This window comes from Nycticebus coucang, chromosome Y (assembly GCF_027406575.1).
Source record: "Nycticebus coucang isolate mNycCou1 chromosome Y, mNycCou1.pri, whole genome shotgun sequence".
In the NCBI taxonomy this organism is placed as follows: Eukaryota; Metazoa; Chordata; class Mammalia; order Primates; family Lorisidae; genus Nycticebus; species Nycticebus coucang.
In genome coordinates, this window is record NC_069805.1 from 6,423,066 (window position 1) to 6,442,019 (window position 18,954).

Here is an 18,954-nt window from a genome sequence, read left to right on the forward strand (position 1 = left end):
AGAAAGAAAGAAAGAAAGAAAGAAAGAAAGAAAGAAAGAAAGAAAGAAAGAAAGAAAGAAAGAAAGAAAGAAAGAAAGAAAGAAAGAAAGAAAGAGAAAGAAAAGCCTGGTTCTCTGAATCACATGGAGCACAATTTGCCTCCCTCCTCGCCATCACATGCACACACATGGGACCCCTACTGGACTGTGATATGAATGAGAAACTCCTTTATTTATGAAGTCACTGAGATTGAGGGGTTATTTCTATAGTTACTATAGTAAAATGAGTATAGCATTAATTTAGTTATACTAAGTAGTTAATTTTGTTAGTTATTCTAACTAAATTTATTCCATACTCATTTTACTATGGTATTGCCTTTAAAATTATATACATTAGACACACAATATGTAGAGAAATTGGAGTTCATTTTTGTCCTGTATTCCACATTTTACATGGTCACACAAACACAGCCTCAATAAGCAATCAATCCTGCTCCTAAATCTCCGTATCTTTCCATCCCCACTACCTATACCTTGTTTATTAGATCCTTACTCTTCCCACCTGGATTACTGAAATAGTGTCCTATATTTTCTCCTTTCCCTCACTCTTTTCATTCTCTCAATTCATAAGAGTAGTCTTTCTCACACAAAAACTCAATTTTGTTCTTTGCACAAAATTCAGTGATTCTTCATCACATCTTGTTACTGTCTAAAGTAATTAGCTTTCTTTTATAATCTCTTTGCTTGCTTCTACTCATCACATACCCTAAAATATTATATCTCAATGGTTGCTAAGTGTGAGTTTAAAACATCTAGAATTCCAGGATTATTGAAAAGAGTTCTGTAATCCACAAATGGTCCATTCATTTTGTGTTGACTGAACAAATGATATGACTCAACTATGTATGTATTACTGCTAAGTGTGGAAGGCTGACACCACAGCATCTATTTTGTAGGCCAAGTGCTATTTCCGGCACTAACAGACTTAAGTTTCTATTTCCCTGCAAATGCTAGGCCTAAGTTTCTATTTCCCTGCAAATGCCAGGCCTCTTCTCGTAAATCATGTAAGCGAAACTTGGAAGCTTGTCGTTTGGAACTTATCTCCACCAATGCCAGGTTGCTTGGATACGTGGTGATGTAAACCTCCTCCTTCACCTACCCTTATATACCCGGGAAGAACTTTGTAATAAACGAGACTTAATCAGACTCCTGTCTTGTCTCCATTCTTCGCGCTCCTTGCCCCTTCTCATTCTCAACCCCTCCTTCAGGTATCCCTGTCGACTGACCCACAGGACAGGTCACGTGGTGCCCGACCAGGGACCTGGATATGAGGGAAAATGGTGAAGAAGCTACTGGAGGCAGCTGGCCGGCTCAGAGAAACATCAGGACCTGGCCACGCAGTAGCCTGCTGCGCTGGAACAAGGATCTCGGTGAGTAGTAGCAATCATGGGGCAAGAAGTCAGTCAGCATGAGTTATTTGTGGAACAGTTAAGAGATGCACTCAGGACGCGAGGAGTAAAAGTCAAAATTAAACAGCTATTTCAATTTTTTGACTTCTTGAAAGAAGTCTATCCTTGCTTTCCTCAAGAAGGAACCATAGATGAGAAAAGATGGAAAAGAGTAGGTGTTGCTTTAAATGATTTTTATCAGATATTTGGACCTGAAAAAATACCAGTCACTGCTTTTTCATACTGGAATCTCATTAATGATATTATTAGCTATCGTAGTGTTTGTCCCGCAGTTGTGGATGTCATAAAAAAGAGAGAAGAACTGTTACATCACAAAGAAAAGGATATTAAATCCCAAGATCCATCCCAGGATTTTGGGGCTGCTGGAGGCACTCCTCCTAGCTATCAGCTTAATGAGCAGAGAAGATCTTATCTCACTAGAGAGTGATGAGGAATCAAACAAAGAGGAATCAAGTATTCCCAGCCCTCTATAAATTACCAGAAAAAAAACAGACAAAAAAGGGCTAGGAAATTTATCTTAAGGGCTATTGACATTCCTGCACGCCATGCAGATAAGATAACTTGGAAAAGTGCCGAGCCTGTATGTGTTGATCAATGGCCCCTCTCAAAAGAAAAATTAGAAGCCACTCAGCAGTTAGTGCAGAAACAACTAAAAGCTGGGCATATAGAGGAAAGCAACTCCCCATGGAACACTCCAACCTTTGTCATAAAAAAGAAATCAGGGCGATGGAGACTATTACGAGATTTAAGAGCTGTAAACTCTAGTATGGTCCTCATGAGGGCGTTGCAACCAGGATTACCCACTACTGTGGCAATCCCTCTTGGTTACTATAAAATTATCATTGATCTTAAAGACTGTTTTTTCACTATACCACTCCACCCATTAGATCAAAAAAGATTTGCATTCAATCTCCCCTCTATTAACTTCAAGGAACCAATGAAAAAATTCCAATGCAAAGTTTTACCACAGGGCATGGCTAACAGCCCCACCTTATGCCAAAAATTTGTTGCTGCAACTATTCAGGAAACTAGGCTTCGCTGGAACTCCATGTACATCATTCATTAGATGGATGATATTCTTATTGCTGGACAGAATGCTCAGCAGGTTTTACTATGTTACAGTGATTTATCATCCTCCGTCACAAACCAGGGACTTCAAATAGCCCCAGAAAAAGTTCAGCTAAAAGATCCATACCTTTACCTTGGTTTCCACCTAACTGAACCCAGAATTACTAATACTCAAGCTGCCCTCAGATTGGACAAATTAAAAACACTAAATGATTTTCAAAAGCACTTAGGAGATATAAAATGCCTTAAACCTTCCTTAAAACTAACCACAGGGGATTTAAAACCTTTATTTGCTATTTTACAAGGTGATAGCAACCCCAATTCTCCTAGAACATTAACAGAAGAAGGCCGTCAGGCTTTAGCATTAGTACAACAAGCTATTCATTCACAATTTGTTACAACCATAGATTACACTAATCCCCTGATTTACATCATTTGTAAAACTTCTCTTACACCCACAGCAGTATTTTGGCAAACTGCCCCCATAATGTGAATCCACTTACCTGCTTATCCCATAAAATTTATTTATCCCTATTATAAGGCTGTCGCAGATATCATCATTATGGGAAGGGAAAATAGTAAAAAATACTTTGGTAAAGAACCAGATATCATTATACAGCCTTATTCTCAGGCACAAATTAATTGGTTATTTCAAACTACAGAACATTGGCCTATTGCTTATGCTCCTTATTCAGGTAAACTTGACAATCATTATCCACCCAATAAATTATTACAATTTATTAGTACACATGACTTTGTATTTCCCACAAGAACCTCCAATTCCCCATTGCCCAATGCCTTATTAGTTTTCACAGATGGCTCCTCTTCTGGTCATGCAGCTTACACCTTTAATACAGAAATTGTGCAATTTCAGGTAAAATCAAATTATGTACAAATTGTAGAACTTCAAGTAGTTATCGCAGTTTTCTCCGCATTTCCCATTCGAGCTTTAAATATTTATACTGATAGTGCTTATGTAGCTCATTCAGTTCCCTTATTAGAGACAGCAGTGCAAATCAAACATGTATCAGAGACTGCTACCTTTTTCTTGCAACTCCAAAATCTTATATAACAAAGGACCCTCCCCTTTTTCATTGGACATCTTAGAGCTCATTCCAATTTACCTGGCCCCCTAACTTATGGTAACCACAGAGTGGACAGAGCCACTCACTTAGTGTATACTGCCCAAACCACCACACAGCCTGATCGAATCACATTAGCCTCTGCTGCTCACCAATTACCTCATCTAAATGCACACACCCTTACACTCATGTTTCAAATTACCCAGGAACAAGCCCGCCACATTGTAAAGCAATGCCTTTCTTGTGTAATTCTACTCTCTACTCCCCATCTAGGAGTAAATCCTCTAGATCTCATTCCCAATGCCATCTGGCAAATGGATGTTACTCACCTACCTGAATTTGGAAAACTCAAGTATGTTCATGTAACCATACATACCTTCAATGGATTTATTTATGCCACTGGCCAGTCAGGGGAGGCTGGCAAACATGTCATTGCCGATGTAGTAGCAACCATGGCTGTACTAGGCACCCCTAAACAAATTAAAACTGATAATGGTCCAGGATACACAGGACATGCATTTAATGCCTTCTGTAAACACCTCCATATCAAAAATGTCACTGGTATACCATTTAACCCACAAGGGCAGGGCATAGTAGAATGTGCCCACTTATCTCTTAAAAACACTCTAGAAAAAATAAAGAAGGGGGAATGGTACCCTGTTAAGGGGTCCCAAAGAAATCTCTTATCCCAATCATTACTCATTTTAAATTTTTTTACACTGGACCAAGATGGCCGGTCTGCAGCAGACCGCTTCTGGCACCCAGATACTAAACGGGATTATGCCACTGCCCTATTGAAAGATCTATTAGATCATAAATGGCACGGCCCCGATCCGTTTTTAATTTGGGGTAGAGATGCCATATGCATATATTCACAGAAGATGGAAGCAGCACGATGTTTACCTGAACGACTGGTCAAACAAGCAGATAACATCATCACCTCTAAATCCAGGGAGCAAGAGGCCCCCTGAGAAGATTTTCTTTTCTTTTCTTTGCAGGTAACTATGAGCACCTGGATATGGATACTGCTGGGAATCTCTCTCCTAATACGAAAAAATGAAGGTGGTTTTGGTAATCCCCATGAGGCTCGGGGACTCTTACAAAAATTAACTGGTACTCCTTGTAAGTGCCGTTGTGGCACCTGGAACGGTGAGACAACACCTCTCTTAAATGTAGATTGTGGTGATAAAACAGCATACTTAGTAATGAGACAAAATATTCATGGAGCACAGGCATGGGTCTGTAGCAAAAAGGCTAAAATTATCCCCACCTTTAACAACAAGCCTTGACCATGCCCTTGTGTAGAATTTCATCCATCTGTACATAATACCTGTTATGAGCAGGTTCAACTATGTACTGGTACAGATAATAATACCTATTTTACAGCAATCTTGACCAGACATTTTTCGGGGACATTTGGTGGCGAGTGGGACACCATCCCTCAGGTCCAGGGGACATCAAATAAATATGCCCAATCTGGCTGTCCCGATACAGTAGGAAAAACATTTTGCTGGAATAAGACTCCACGTGTGCATGTCTCTGATGGAGGTGGACCCCAAGATCAGGTGAGACAGAATACAGTCCAAAAGCAACTGGAAAACATTGTAAACCACATGTCTCCTAAATTTAACTACCATCCAATAGCTTTACCCCAAAATAGGGATGCGAATCTAGACCCCCAAAACCTGAAAATGCTGGACATCACACATAGATTACTTAATCAATCCAACCCTTCTTTGGCTCAAAATTGTTGTTTATGCCTTCATTTAGGACTATCTATGCCTATTACTATCAATGTTAATTCCATTGAATTATCATCTAATAACTGCATGCCCATCATGCCTTTACCAGTACAACCTATCTTTTCTGAAGCACCCTGTATTGTCTCCCCTTATAGAGATGACAGTTATGCTATTGATACTGACATACTCTCTTTGACCAATTGCACTGACATCATCAATATTACTTAGTCCCCGTGTGCTCCCTATAATATGATATTTGTTTGTGGCAAAACTTGGCATATACCATTCTGCCCACTAATTAGATAGGATTATGTACTATCGCCCTTTTACTACCCGATATAGATATAGTCAATGGAAATGAATCTTTACTTATACCATCCTTTGATTATATATCTGGCCATTCTAGAAGGGCTATCCAAATTCTCCCTCTCTTGGCCACTCTGGCAATCACTACTGGCATAGCAACTGGTACCGCCGGTATGGGCATTGCTGTACATAAATATACTGAACTATCTCAACTTATGGCAGAAGATATACAAGCCCTATCAGGCACAGTTAAAGATCTTCAAGATCAATTAGATTCCTTAGCTGAAGTAGTACTACAGAATAGAAGAGGTTTAGATCTTGTAACAACTAACCAAAGAGGCATCTGCTTAGCATTACAGGAAACATGCTGCTTTTGTGCAAATAAATCAGGAATTTATTTATCGAGACAAAATAAAGAAATTACAAGATAATCTAGAGGAAAGAAGAAGAAAAATTATGGACAACCTGTTTTGGAGTGGGCTAGATCGCTTTCTGCCTTATCTCCTTCCATTTTTAGGTTCCTTCCTTGGCTTACTAATATTACTGTTGCTAGGACTTTTCTTTTTAACAAAGTCATGGCCTTTATAAAACAACAAATTGATGCTATTAAAACGCAGCCCCTCCAGGTTCATTATCACAGACTTGCTATGGAAGATGAATGCATAACCATAACTACTTAGTGGACGGGTAACGAGGACCCTCATCTCAGACTTTGCTTATCCTACCAACCTAAGACAGGAGCCCAGTCATATAGCTACCGTGTATCCCATGACTGGTAAGGAGGATCAGCTGAGATGGTAAGGCGGTCCCAACCTAAGACAGACACAGTCACCCCGCCCTCTCAGTTGAGATCTGGCAAAACTTTAAAAGTAAAATGTACATTTAAAAATATTATTAAAAAGGGGGACCTCTGGAAGGCTGACACCATAGCATCTATTTTGTAGGCCAAGTGCTATTTCCAGTACTAACAGACTTAAGTTTCTATTTCCCTGCAAATGCTAGGCCTAAGTTTCTATTTCCCTGCAAACACAGGCCTCTTCTTGTAAATCACATGAGCTAAACTTGGAAGCTTGTGGTTTAGAACTTATCTCCACCAAGGCCAGGTTGCTTGGATTACCTGGTAACATAAACCTCCTTCTTCACCTACCCTTATATACCCTGGAAGAACTTTGCAATAAACGAGACTTAATCAGACTCCTCTCTTGTCTCCATTCTTCATGCCCCTTGCCCCTTCTCATTCTCACCCCTTCCTCCAGGTATCCCTGTCAAAGGACCCGCGGGCCAGGTCAGCTAAGTGAGTTAAACTATGCAATAAATGAGCAGATATGAGCTATTTTTATCAAAACCATTTTCCAAATTTAGTTGTTATTGTAATTAATAAAATAAAATTTTACCTAAATGTAACTGTATTTGAAATATTTCTCAATTATGGGATGCTAAAATACCACTACTGTCACGTGCAGGGATTCATCATTTTGATGTTTAAAAGGGGTCCACAGTGGAATATTTGGGGATCACTCCTTGACATTGCAAACTATTTGCAATTCCTTGAATGGACAGTGACATTGATTCTGCACATGTGGAAGATTCTGTGCCTCAACTTGTTCAAACTCCACTCCACCTGACTTCTAGGGTGCCTTTCTCTGCCACAGAGGCTAGAACGCTGTCTTTCCCACCTTTGGCAGGAAGAGTTCTGGTTTCTCAAAACAGATGGATTAATCTAAGATTTTGAAATTGAAAATGAAGCTGAGGCCATCTTCCTGGTTTTTGAGCTTTTTCTTTACCAGCAATCAATTTTCTAGATATCTTTTTCTACAGCAGAATTCTTGTGTCCATTTTCTGGCTTTCTGAGGTTTAAGAGGCAGTCACAGCATTAGGGATGACTTCCTGACCCTCATCCATGGTTGGCAACATGTTCTTTGACTGAATAATTTCCAAAAATCCACAGCTCACAGCAACCTCAGTGTTGGTCTCAGTGGAGTCTCCAACTCCAGTGAGTCTTCTTGGAATCATTCCTGGTGAGCCAGCCTATTGTCTGTTCTGGCTCATTCATAATTGTGTCCTAATTATATGTGGATTTTTACCTAAATCCTTTCCTTCTTAAGATGACTACTTTGGTTTCTGTTTCCTGCATTGAACCTGGATTGATGAAGGCCTTGGAAAATATTTCTGTAACATGGAGCACACGTCCCATCCTTCCCACCCTTGTCCAGCTCAAGTGTCTTCTTTTCCAGGATGTCTTTACCAACTTCCTCAGCCAAGTCAAGTATCCTTCCATTCTGTTCTAGCCATAACCTATGAGAGCACTTGTCATTATACAAACTCCTAGTAATGGTCAATTATTTGTCTATTCAAATTAATTAATAAAGTTACATTTTATTAGTCACTTGTTCCCAGGTATGTGCACCAAAAGACCTTACAGAGTAAATGAATGAAGGAACAAATGGGAATAATAATTAAAAATGAGTAGTCATCCCATAAAGGAAGAAATGTAGCAAAATGAGAAAAGATGTATAGCTTTCTTACAAAATGAAACAGTGTATGTTTTAACAACATATACCATGTGCAAGTATATGTAAAATAAGGCAGAGCTGAAACTCTAAGCAGGTAGGTATGTTCTTCTTAGTCCTCTAACAAAGAAATCCATATTGGTCTAGATATGGCAGTTTTTTTCTGTAAAGGAACAGGTAGTAAATATTACAGCCTTTGTGAATCATACAATCTCTGTCACAACTACTCAACTTTGCCATTTTCTCAGGAAAGCAGCCATATACATAAACAAATAATATATTTAATGGATATAGTTGTGTTCCAATAAATCTTTATGAACATTGAAATCTGAATTTCAAGTAATTTTCATATTTCAAAAAATATTAATATTATTTTGATATTTTTCATCATTAAACAATATAAAAACCATATGGGGGTGGGAAAAAGAGGGGAAGAAAAAGCAGATTTGGCCTGCAGGCTGGTTTAGATCAAGGAAAAGTCTGAATTTACAGTTGAGAATGCACTGTTTTGTAGGATGAGTTTAAGAATTTAATTGCCCAACCTCATATTTTGTGTATATTTTTATTTCTTCCTATATAAAGTAAGGATTATAATATTACTTATGTTAAAACATGTTACTGATATAATTAACTTTGATATAAAAACACTAATGTCTAAAAGGCTTTGAAAGCTTGAAGACAGGCTTAGGTCACTTGTAAGTTTCTTTAAGTTCATAAATATGGAATATTTTAAAAGTTTGATATCTAACATTTCATGATAAGGCCTTGAAGTTCTACACATATGGTAAAACTGCTAGTAAGCAGTATGTGGTAAGAATACATTCTCTCCTTCATTTACAACATGAAAGATAAAGAGACAAAAATAATATGTGGATGATTACTGTTCCATTTTTATTCCCAGAGACAAATAGAGCAGATGTCAAAAGACTGTAGTCTTACACATTACACCTGTTGTAGTTTCTAGAAGACTTTTCTTGGAGTTTTTCAAAAAACTCATGAATTAAAGAAGTGGAACCTCCAATTCATAGGTGAAAAAGTCTTGGGCACAGCACTGTCCCATGACAATTCACAGCAGGACTTTGGCGGTCCTTAGCCTCTGAATCCCACCGCAGTGCTCTTCCAACTTTAAGAAGCTTAAAAAAAATTAGGCTACTCTGTTTGATAGTAAAGATTAAACCTATTTTTTTTTTTTTTTTTTTTTGTAGAGACAGATTCTTACTTTACTGCCCTCGGTAAAGTGCTATGATGTCAAAGGACTCACAGCAACCTCCAGCTCTTGAGCTTTCACTATTCTCCTGCCTCAGCCTCCTGACCAGCTGGGACTACAGGTGCCTGCCACAACGCCTGGCTATTTTTTTGTTGCAGTTCAGCTGGGGTTGGTTTGAACCCACAACCCTCGGTATATGGGGCCAGTGCCCTACTCACTGAGCCACAGGTGTTACCCTAAAGATTAAATCTAAAATAAATCATGAATTTATTTTAAATTGTGTATTTCTTCCTGAGTTGCAAAGGATTTAACTTTGTTATATAAAACATAGTTCAATGTTTTATCAACTCTATGTTGTATAAAACACAGAGATATAGCAGCAATTCTTTAAAAGCGCTAATGGTTCATCTTTCATTGAATAAAATTATCCATCACGCCAGGTCCCAAGAAGTGAAATTGAGAGGGAAGAGGGATGAAGACTCTGTGACCTCTAGAGTATGGAGGAGAGTAGATCAGAAAAAGCAAACCAACAGAAAATGGTTCTTGCCACCTAGTGAGCAAGCACCACCAAGCTTCTTTTTGCTGCTTTTCTGCTGCATTTGAGAAATTCAGGAATGATTTCCCACTGCTTTCAGGCATTCCAGTCTCTCACTTTTGCCTAAAATCACCAAAGTATACTAAGCTCTGGACAACTTCACAATAAAAGGCCTTTTTCTTCCATCCTATGTTTAAATAATTTCACACAGCCTCTCCTGATCTTTGCATTCAGTACTGGAACACCTCTACCCCCACATTCAGTCTCCATATTTATACCCTGCTATGTTTTCCCCCATAATAGTAGCCCCACTTAGCATACTATGTAATCAACTTATCTACTGTATTTATTGTCTATTGAATATGTAAAATAGTCAACTACTTTAAATTGCATATGAACTTTATGGACACGCTGTATTTTTCCCCTCAGCTAGAACAAAGCTCCACGATGGCAAGGATTTTTGTCTGTTTTGTTCTCTGTCTCACGTACATGCAGCCATGCTTTACATGTAGTAGGCGCTCAGGAAATGTTTGTCGAATTAATACATGAATTGGATAAATGAAGAATAGGGAATTAGAGACATATTGACATATTACATGGATAAATTTGAAAAAGACTTGGACAAAGTATAGGTTCCTGCAAGGTGGCAGGATCACTTGAGATGTGATATTTGAGATCAGCCTGAGCAAGGGTAAGACCCCATCTCTAAGAGAAATGGAAAAATGAGTCAGGTATTGTGGCAGGTGCCTGTAGGACCAGCTACTTGTGAGGCTGAGGGAGGAGGATTGCTTGAACTTGAGAGTTTGAGATTGCTGAGTGCTTGGCTGATGCCATGGTACTCTAGCCCTGGTGACAAGAGTGAGACTCTGTCTCAAAACAAACAAACAAACAAACAAATAAAAAGACTTGGGTAAAATGCTCCAAAAGATTGGAACGATAGGTTCATAAGACAACAAAGAAGAATATTTAGGTGCTACTGCACACCAGGGGTAACACTAAAGGCTTTGTATTCATTACCTTATTTTTCTCACCATGGCTATTCTTACTCTAATTTTACAGATACCTTGTCCAGTTTCATACACTTTGTGAGAGGTGGAGTCAGGATCCCCAAACCAACATCAATCTGACTCCAAAGACCAGGTGTGTAACCCCTGCTCTGCAGCAGACTATCTGAAGCCATCTCTGTGATCTGAGAGTCCTGATGGAGCCATCTGGGCATATGAACCTTCCTTTATTAAGGTTGATAAATGGAGAGGTATCTTTCCTGGGATGCCTGTAAATTCATGCCGAAGAGATTTTGCTTTCCTGGATTATAATCTCTAAATTGACTACATACAGGATGTTGCTTTCATTAAAGCTACAAGGATCTCCTAAAAACATCTTTAAGTAAAAGGCACTTAGCATTTTTCATCCACCAATCTCTCAAACCACAGAACTTCAAATATCAAAACTTGTCACGATGCCTGAGTAGTAGAAAATGGCTTCACAAACTAAATATTTGCAGATCCAACATTTTACAGGTGGCAAGTAATTTCCTTTCGTGGCTCAGCTGTCTCTGTGCTTGTAAGTGCTTGGGTATCAGACAATATAAAGGTAGAGATCTCATCCCTGAATTCATAGGCAACTTCCCTTTCTCTTCCTCACCCCCAACTTGAAGTGACACCACTTCTAAGCATATATTTCTTCTCTAAATATGAACTGGAATTTGAAAGTTTTACGGTCTTCATGGCCAAACAAATTTTCAGAAGTGGAATGAGATAGCAATCATAGATCAAAATAGATGTGGATTATGAACAGTATAGAAAGGGTCAGGGTCACATAGGGCGGGGATGTCACAGGGATATATGCCAGGGGTGTAAATGAGACTGTAGGGTCAGAGACATTGGGGAGAGAAAGGCCATTTTGAACATTTGAATTCAACCAGGAAGAGGTTTGCATAATCTGGGGGTTCTCTATAGATACCAATCACGTAACTATTCACTTTTGCCTCATCTCCAGCCCGACTCTTTAGTAACAAGCATAAGGTAACAATCTAGTTGTTATAATAGGCAGAGAAAGACAAGTGTTTCTGAAGAGTAGGAGAGAAAAAAAATGATTATAAATCAAATGATTTAGAAATTGTTGTCAATGCATAAGGAACAAGAAAAGTTTTATGTGCTCTGAAAGTGTCATGGTGTGTCACATAAATATGTCATAGAAGTTGCCATTCAAATAATGTGCACAACTTGACAGAACGTTAGGAGTATAGCATATTTGGGGAACACCATTATTTGTGTGGTCTACATTTTTTCCCAAGCGTAGATGTTTATAAAAGTCAGCTGAGTTATGGCATTTACTTAAAATTCACAGACATCTTCACACATCAGACCCAGGAATCTGAGTTTTTAGGAAGTCAACTAGGCAATCCTTTTTTTTTTTTTTTTTTTCCAGACAGAGTGTTGGCCGGCTAGAGTGCCTTAGCCTCAGCTGAGCTCATAGCAACCTCAAACTCCTGGGTTCAAGCAATCTTCCTGTCTCAGATTTTTATTAGAGATGGGGTCTCACTCTTGCTCAGGCTGGTCTTGAAACGCCCTGAGCTCAAGGGATCCTCCTGCCTAAGCTGCCTGGAGTGCTATATTACTGATGTGACTACCACTCCTGACTTCAACTGGGTGATTCTAATGAACTGCAATTTGAAAAATCCTATTATAAGATTGTAGTATGCTGATGCTGCAATGGGAATTTGGAACCAAAAATGACTTCTCGTTCTACTATCAACACCTATTAAGAAATTTAAACAAGTCATATCAGAGGTACATAAATACTCTGGATTTATCCAATATTACCTAAATAATTGGGAACATCACTATCTTTTGTAAAGAAAACAAGTAAATATTTAGTTCATCCAATTATTACACAATACTGTATATGCTACCATATTAAAGTTTAGCAATCCTCAAAGAAGAGCCTCCCCAATCTCTCAAGCATTTTAGTTATATTTAGAAAATAAAATTTCTATTTATTACTCAGGGCTCCATATCACTGGACACTAAACATAACATTATACGACAAGCCACACTTAAAATAAGAGCTATTATTTATGGATTATCAATGACTATTTTCATATTCATCACCTTGTCTAATTTTCCCAGTAACCCTTAAGGAACCATTATGATCCCCATTTGTAGTTTAAAAAACTGAGGCCTAGGGTGGTGCCTGTGGCTCAGTGAGTAGAGTGCTGGCCCCATATATTGAGTGTGGCATGCTCAAACCCAGCCCTGGCCAAACTGCAAAAAAATAGGTGGGTGTTGTAGGGGGAGTCCCAGCTACTCAGGAGGCTGAAGCAAGAGAATCACCTAGCCCAGGAGCAGAGGTTTCCATGAGCTGTGACACCACAGCACTCTACCAAGGGTGACACAGTGAGACTTTGTCTCTTAAAAAAAAATAAAAACTAAGGCCTAAGGCCTGGTAGGATTAAGAAATTTGGTCAAGGTCATATAACTAGTAACTGGCCAAGCCAGTGTTTGAATCCATATCTTTCTGAGTTCAAAACAACCAGCTGTTTAGCTCTAAGTAAGGGAGCCTTAGTTCAAATACACCCCATGAACATGCATAACTAAAGCAAATATCAACACAAATTGCATAACTTATTAAGGGTACACAATCCCAGTAGAATAGCAAGCAGGTCTATTTCTATTTTTAATTACATAAAAATCAAAATGTAATTATGCCTTTCCAAAATAAAAATAAAAACTAAAATCTACATCAATGTCTAGTATTTGTCATTCTAACCAGACATGTTTTACCTAAGGAAATAGTCACAGTTGCCAGACCATTAACTATTTTTCTGTTCTGTGTAGCAGGCACCTGAAACCTCTGGTGTGTAGTATTTCCTGACATATCTTCTTATAACCACTAGTACTTGTGAAGGGCCCGGTAGGAAACCTAACCCTGTGGTGGGGTGGAGGAGTGGGGGAAGTGGCTACAGTCTAAAGAAGACAATTTTTTTTCCTCTAGTTTTAAATGAGTAATTGACCTTGGGTCTTCTGCTGAAGCACCTCATCTCAAAATTGTAACATAGCAACCACAGGTTTTCTGCAACCAGAAAAAAATGGTTTTTAACAAACTCTGTAGTAACTCTTTAATTGCTGGAAAGAGAGGGTTTTGACTGCAACACAACAATGTTAACTAACTTTCACCCAGAGATGTTAAGGGCATTGGAGACGTAGGGGATATAAGAAAGAGAGAAGATAAAAAGGCTAGTTAGCAGAATGAGGAAGGTGGGGGCAGAGTCTGTCTTTCACCAGGGGCTGATTCTCAGCACCTGCCCCTGGGTGAGAGTTGGCCCTAGTGTCCCAGCCAAAACCAGGGAAAGACTGCCCTCCCTAGTCTCACAGCCTCCGGGCGGGGTCAGTTCCAGATAGAGCCAGCCAATACAAAATGCACATCTTTGTTCTCACAGCCTCCAGGTAGGGCCAGTCTCAGATAGAGCCAGCCAATCCTAAACCTCCTAAGTTACCTCAGGCTATTGCATTTCCCAGGAAATTTCCTCTGCATTTTGTTGCACCCCAAAATGCATCACACCAAAGAGTATAAAATGCACCATCATTTCTACCTTGAGCTCATCCCCTCTGAGCAGAGGTTCTGCATGAGGTATGGCCCAAGCATGCTTGAATAAAGTCACTCCTTTTTTTTTTTTGCATATGTGTCTGGTGATCTTTCAATGGTGGAATCTGGTCTTAACACTTGAACTTTTCATTTTTTTTGCTGAATACTTCTACACATTTAGCCTCCTGCTAGAATTTCTGAGGCAAGAAAAACAATCATCTCTTCCAACCACTCACTACTACTTATAAACCTCAACATTTAAAAAGTAATAATAGTGACCACACAAATCACAAAAAGGATACATCTCAAATTGGAATTCTCTTTTAGTTAAAATATAAAACCAAGCTAAGAATCTAAAGATCCTATAATCCAGCCCTTTGCCTTAGCTGACTACAACCTTTGTACTCTTTAAAACAACTAAGGCTTTAGCACCCTTAGATCTTGAGGTTCACTCCTCTGCATTTATATTCCCTCAGCATTGCAATATGGCCTGCTCTGCCACTAGGCCTGATTCTGGGCAACATTTTTTTGTTACTTTATATATTACAGCTGTCTCTGCCACGAGACATTAAGCTCCATTAGCACAGGGACCACATGGGCTTGGTGTCTCTTGCAATAATAGCCATAGTTCCTGGCCCATAAACCATTTAATAAATGTTGTTGAATAATTGAATGAGTGAATGACCCATGAAACTTAGTTTTGCTCCTCAGGCTTGGCTCTTTCTTCCATTCTCACTAGGATTCCAGTTTAAGCTTTATTGGGTGCCTCTTTCTTCTTTACTTCTCTCAGGATGGAAAGGCTACTGATTTCCCAGATGATCACTATGACAGTGGATTAGCTCTTCTCTGTTCAACACTTTGAGGCACCTTGTGAATTGGTAGCTCTCCTGTTGGAGTGATAGAGATGATTCCAGCCTGTGAAGGGTGGGGCAGCAGATGACACCTTCAAATTAGGAAAAAAGCCTCCCTAAACTGAAGGAGTTTTCTGCTGCCTGCTTTATTCCTCTGAAGAGTAAACGTAGGACTGGAGAGAGGAAAGAATGTGACACTCCTCAGTAATTAAGTTTTCGAAGGAAAGACATGTCAAAGTCAGAGTGGCCAAAGAAGGCCTTGACTTTGCTGCAACCACTGACTTAGGGAGTTGGCAGAAAAACCCTTACCCCTTCACCTAATATTGTGACCCAGCTGTTGCTCAAGAGGCTTGAGGAGACCTCCCTCTTCTTTCAATTCAGTTATCTATTTATGGAAAGGTCTCTTTTATATGATTTCTTCCCCCTCTCCTCCCCTACTCCTTTTTTATTTGCTTCTTGCCCTTCTATTATATTGTGACAGGCAAAATTATTAATTTCATTTTTCCTTCTCTTCAATAGCACTGCCATAGGTCAGCATTTTAACAAATTAGAAACAGTCAATCTGATATTTGGAAAAAGAACTTCAGCAATCCGACAGATTAGAACATTTTGTTTGGGGAGGATGAAGAAAGAAGATGGCATTTAAAGAAAAAGTATCAAATGATCGATAAAGAAACATCACTTTCCAAAGAGCTCGGTACTTCTTAGTCCTGCAGTCAATTCTTCCTTTATGAAGGGACTTCGGCCTAATGTCAAGGATAGTTCTTAATGCCTCCTGTTTGAGTACTGTCCTGTTGCTCTTTTAAAGCTTGTACTTTCTTGTAGGCCAATTTTATTCAAAATATTTAGTTTTTTCAGTATCTCCTAGAGGTAGGTGTGAGTTTAGAGGTTAATTCACACAAAAAAGATAATGTAACACAAGTTCCCTCTTAGTTTTAGCCCCTTTACCTAAAAAAGTAAAAGCAAAAGCATTGTTTTAGTTAATTTCTTAATTGTACAACTCTCCCTTCTGTCCCATTCTACTTCAGGAAAAAGTAGCCTTTCTAGCTGACTGTATTTCCTGTCTATTATAACCCCACCATCAGACAATCCTCCTGGTCTATCATCTACCTCCTATCTGTGAGCCCTAATAATTCCACTGTGCTCCATGAATTCTTTTTCTTTAGTTAGTTTGAATAGGATCTTGTGGAACATAATAGGACATAAAAAAATAAAATTAAAAAAATTGCAAACACTTGGACACTCTTAGTATGTTTAGATTTTCTAGATCCATTGAAAAATTCCTAAAAGTCTTGAGAAAACATGTGGTTAAGATTGAACTTCTGAACATCAGTGAAAATCTTTTCCAGAACAAGTCAAGGAATTTAACAAATAAATAGGCATATAAAGAAAACATTTGTCTCTAAATATCTGGGGGCATAAGATGAGGCCATAAAAAGGTGAGTTCTGCACGTTATAGGTTGGCAAGTGAAGTATTCAGCCTAGGTAAGATTGTGGAGGGTAATGTCTAGTGGAATCCCATTATATCCTCTCATTCTCATGCTCACTTTAGAAGATGGTTTCTGCCTACAAACACTGTCCACAATAGATGAATCCTTGTCCTTCTCTTGGTGACACTGACACTTGGTGACATTGAGGTGATGTGCTTTTGTTCTGTTTTCTTGCTTAGCTATCTTTAACATTCTTGAGTTCTATGAGAGACCACAATAGTAGTAAAAATTAATTACCCTTTTATTTAAAGGTCTATATGAATTGAGTTTATGGCCATTGAAACTTAATGCAGTCTGACTAAGACAGGCAAGTGAAGGAAAGATCTGTGAATACTTAGAAAAAGGATGAAGAATTTGCTAGAAGTCTGGGTGATGTCATTAAGCTAGCCTAACCCTATTTTTCTTTTGTATAAGGTTAATAAACTGATAGCTCAGTTGCACTGTGGCTGCTGGAGATGTTATAGATCTCTTACTTTCCCCTGTCCAGTATCTATTCACCTTCTTCTTTTACTAGGACTCTACTTTTACATTGGTAACTAAAAAGCCTTCTTGCATGCATGCAATCCTTTTTTTTTTCTTGTCATTTTCTTAGAGCTTAATTTTTTAAATATGTTTATACATACAAAAGAATTATGTAACATTTCTGCAAGTTATTAAGTGAACACCTGTGACTCTACCAAGACCTAGAATGTTTCCAATATGTTGCATCCATCACCCCCCTGCCTCTCCTGCCTGTGCTTCTCCCCATACCAGATTAGGTTACTGGACAATCTTGGTGGGAAGATCAAACAAAGTGTCCTCTTCCACTCTGGCCAAAGGGTAAGCATGAAACATTGGTAAAGCCAACTGGAGTCTCCAATTCTCCCATTCCCTTCTCTTCAGTGGCATAAACAACAGATTGAAAAGAGTTTGAGCAAATTTATCATAATAAAGATTTTCTAACCTAAAACCATCTCAATTCCTGGAGATGACATTCATGCTGAGTTATGTGAGATCTGGTTCTGCAAATTTTCCTTTATTTCTAAGAGCTATCCATACTCCACTATAAACTCTGGTTTTTGTTTTAATTAACTAATGCTGTCAAACCCCACTTACCAAAGAACTTCTCTCTGATAACATTAGTAAGGTAAATTCCATAAACTCTTTCTAAAGTCATATTATGTATTTTCATAAGTGGCTGCACAAAATACAGATAGGATGATGAGAATAAAATTACACAATAATGGTTACCTCTGGGAAAACTGGAAGGGAACAGATCAGGGAAGGGAGTTTCATACACATCCACAATGTTTTATTTCTCATAAAGCAATCTAAAGCAATGTAATAACATATTAACTTGCAATGAAGTGCCTAGGTGTTGCTACATTATATTATTTTCTGCAAATTTAGTTAGTTTTGAATAATAAAAATTTAGGTGAAAATAGGTAGCTGTACGACAGGCTCCACAATTGTGGTCATGGGAGTGCTGCAGAAGGGACCAATGTAACCTATTAAAAGGCTTTTGTTTCTGTCTTGGACAATGCTTTCAAAAATAACATGGAAAAATATAAAGAAAACATAAAATTTGTGAATGAACCAAAGATGATGAGATCAACAGCAAATGTGTTGAACAATCCCAGCATACAAAAAGATGTTGGCAAAGTAGAATTCTGGGCTGAATCTCATTAGCAAAAAAACAAATAAACAAATAAAAAAATAAAAACACAAAAGGGAAACCCACCCATTTACTGAGCACGTCTTACATAAAAAGCACTGTTTTAAAGTATTTTATGTATTTTATTTAATTCTTGCAAAAACCTAAGAGGTACATTATTATCATCCTTTTGGTATAGGAAGAACTGAAGCAAAGGGAGGTTATCTAATTTGTTTAAGTTCACAAGGTTTAGCTCCTAAGTGTTGGAACTAAGATATTAAGAATGAAGATATTAACCATGCAGTTATAATTTCAAAGAGTTGGATATTAACCACTTTACATTTCCAGGATTATAAAGTTTTATGCCTCCATTTCCCTAAAACAAATAGTGTAGAATTAAGAAGACAGGCTAGGTAGCTCACATTTTAAAAACTTTTTGTTTAAATAATAAGAACAATAGGGTCAGGCTAGAGATTTGTGGCAGATTGGCTGCCA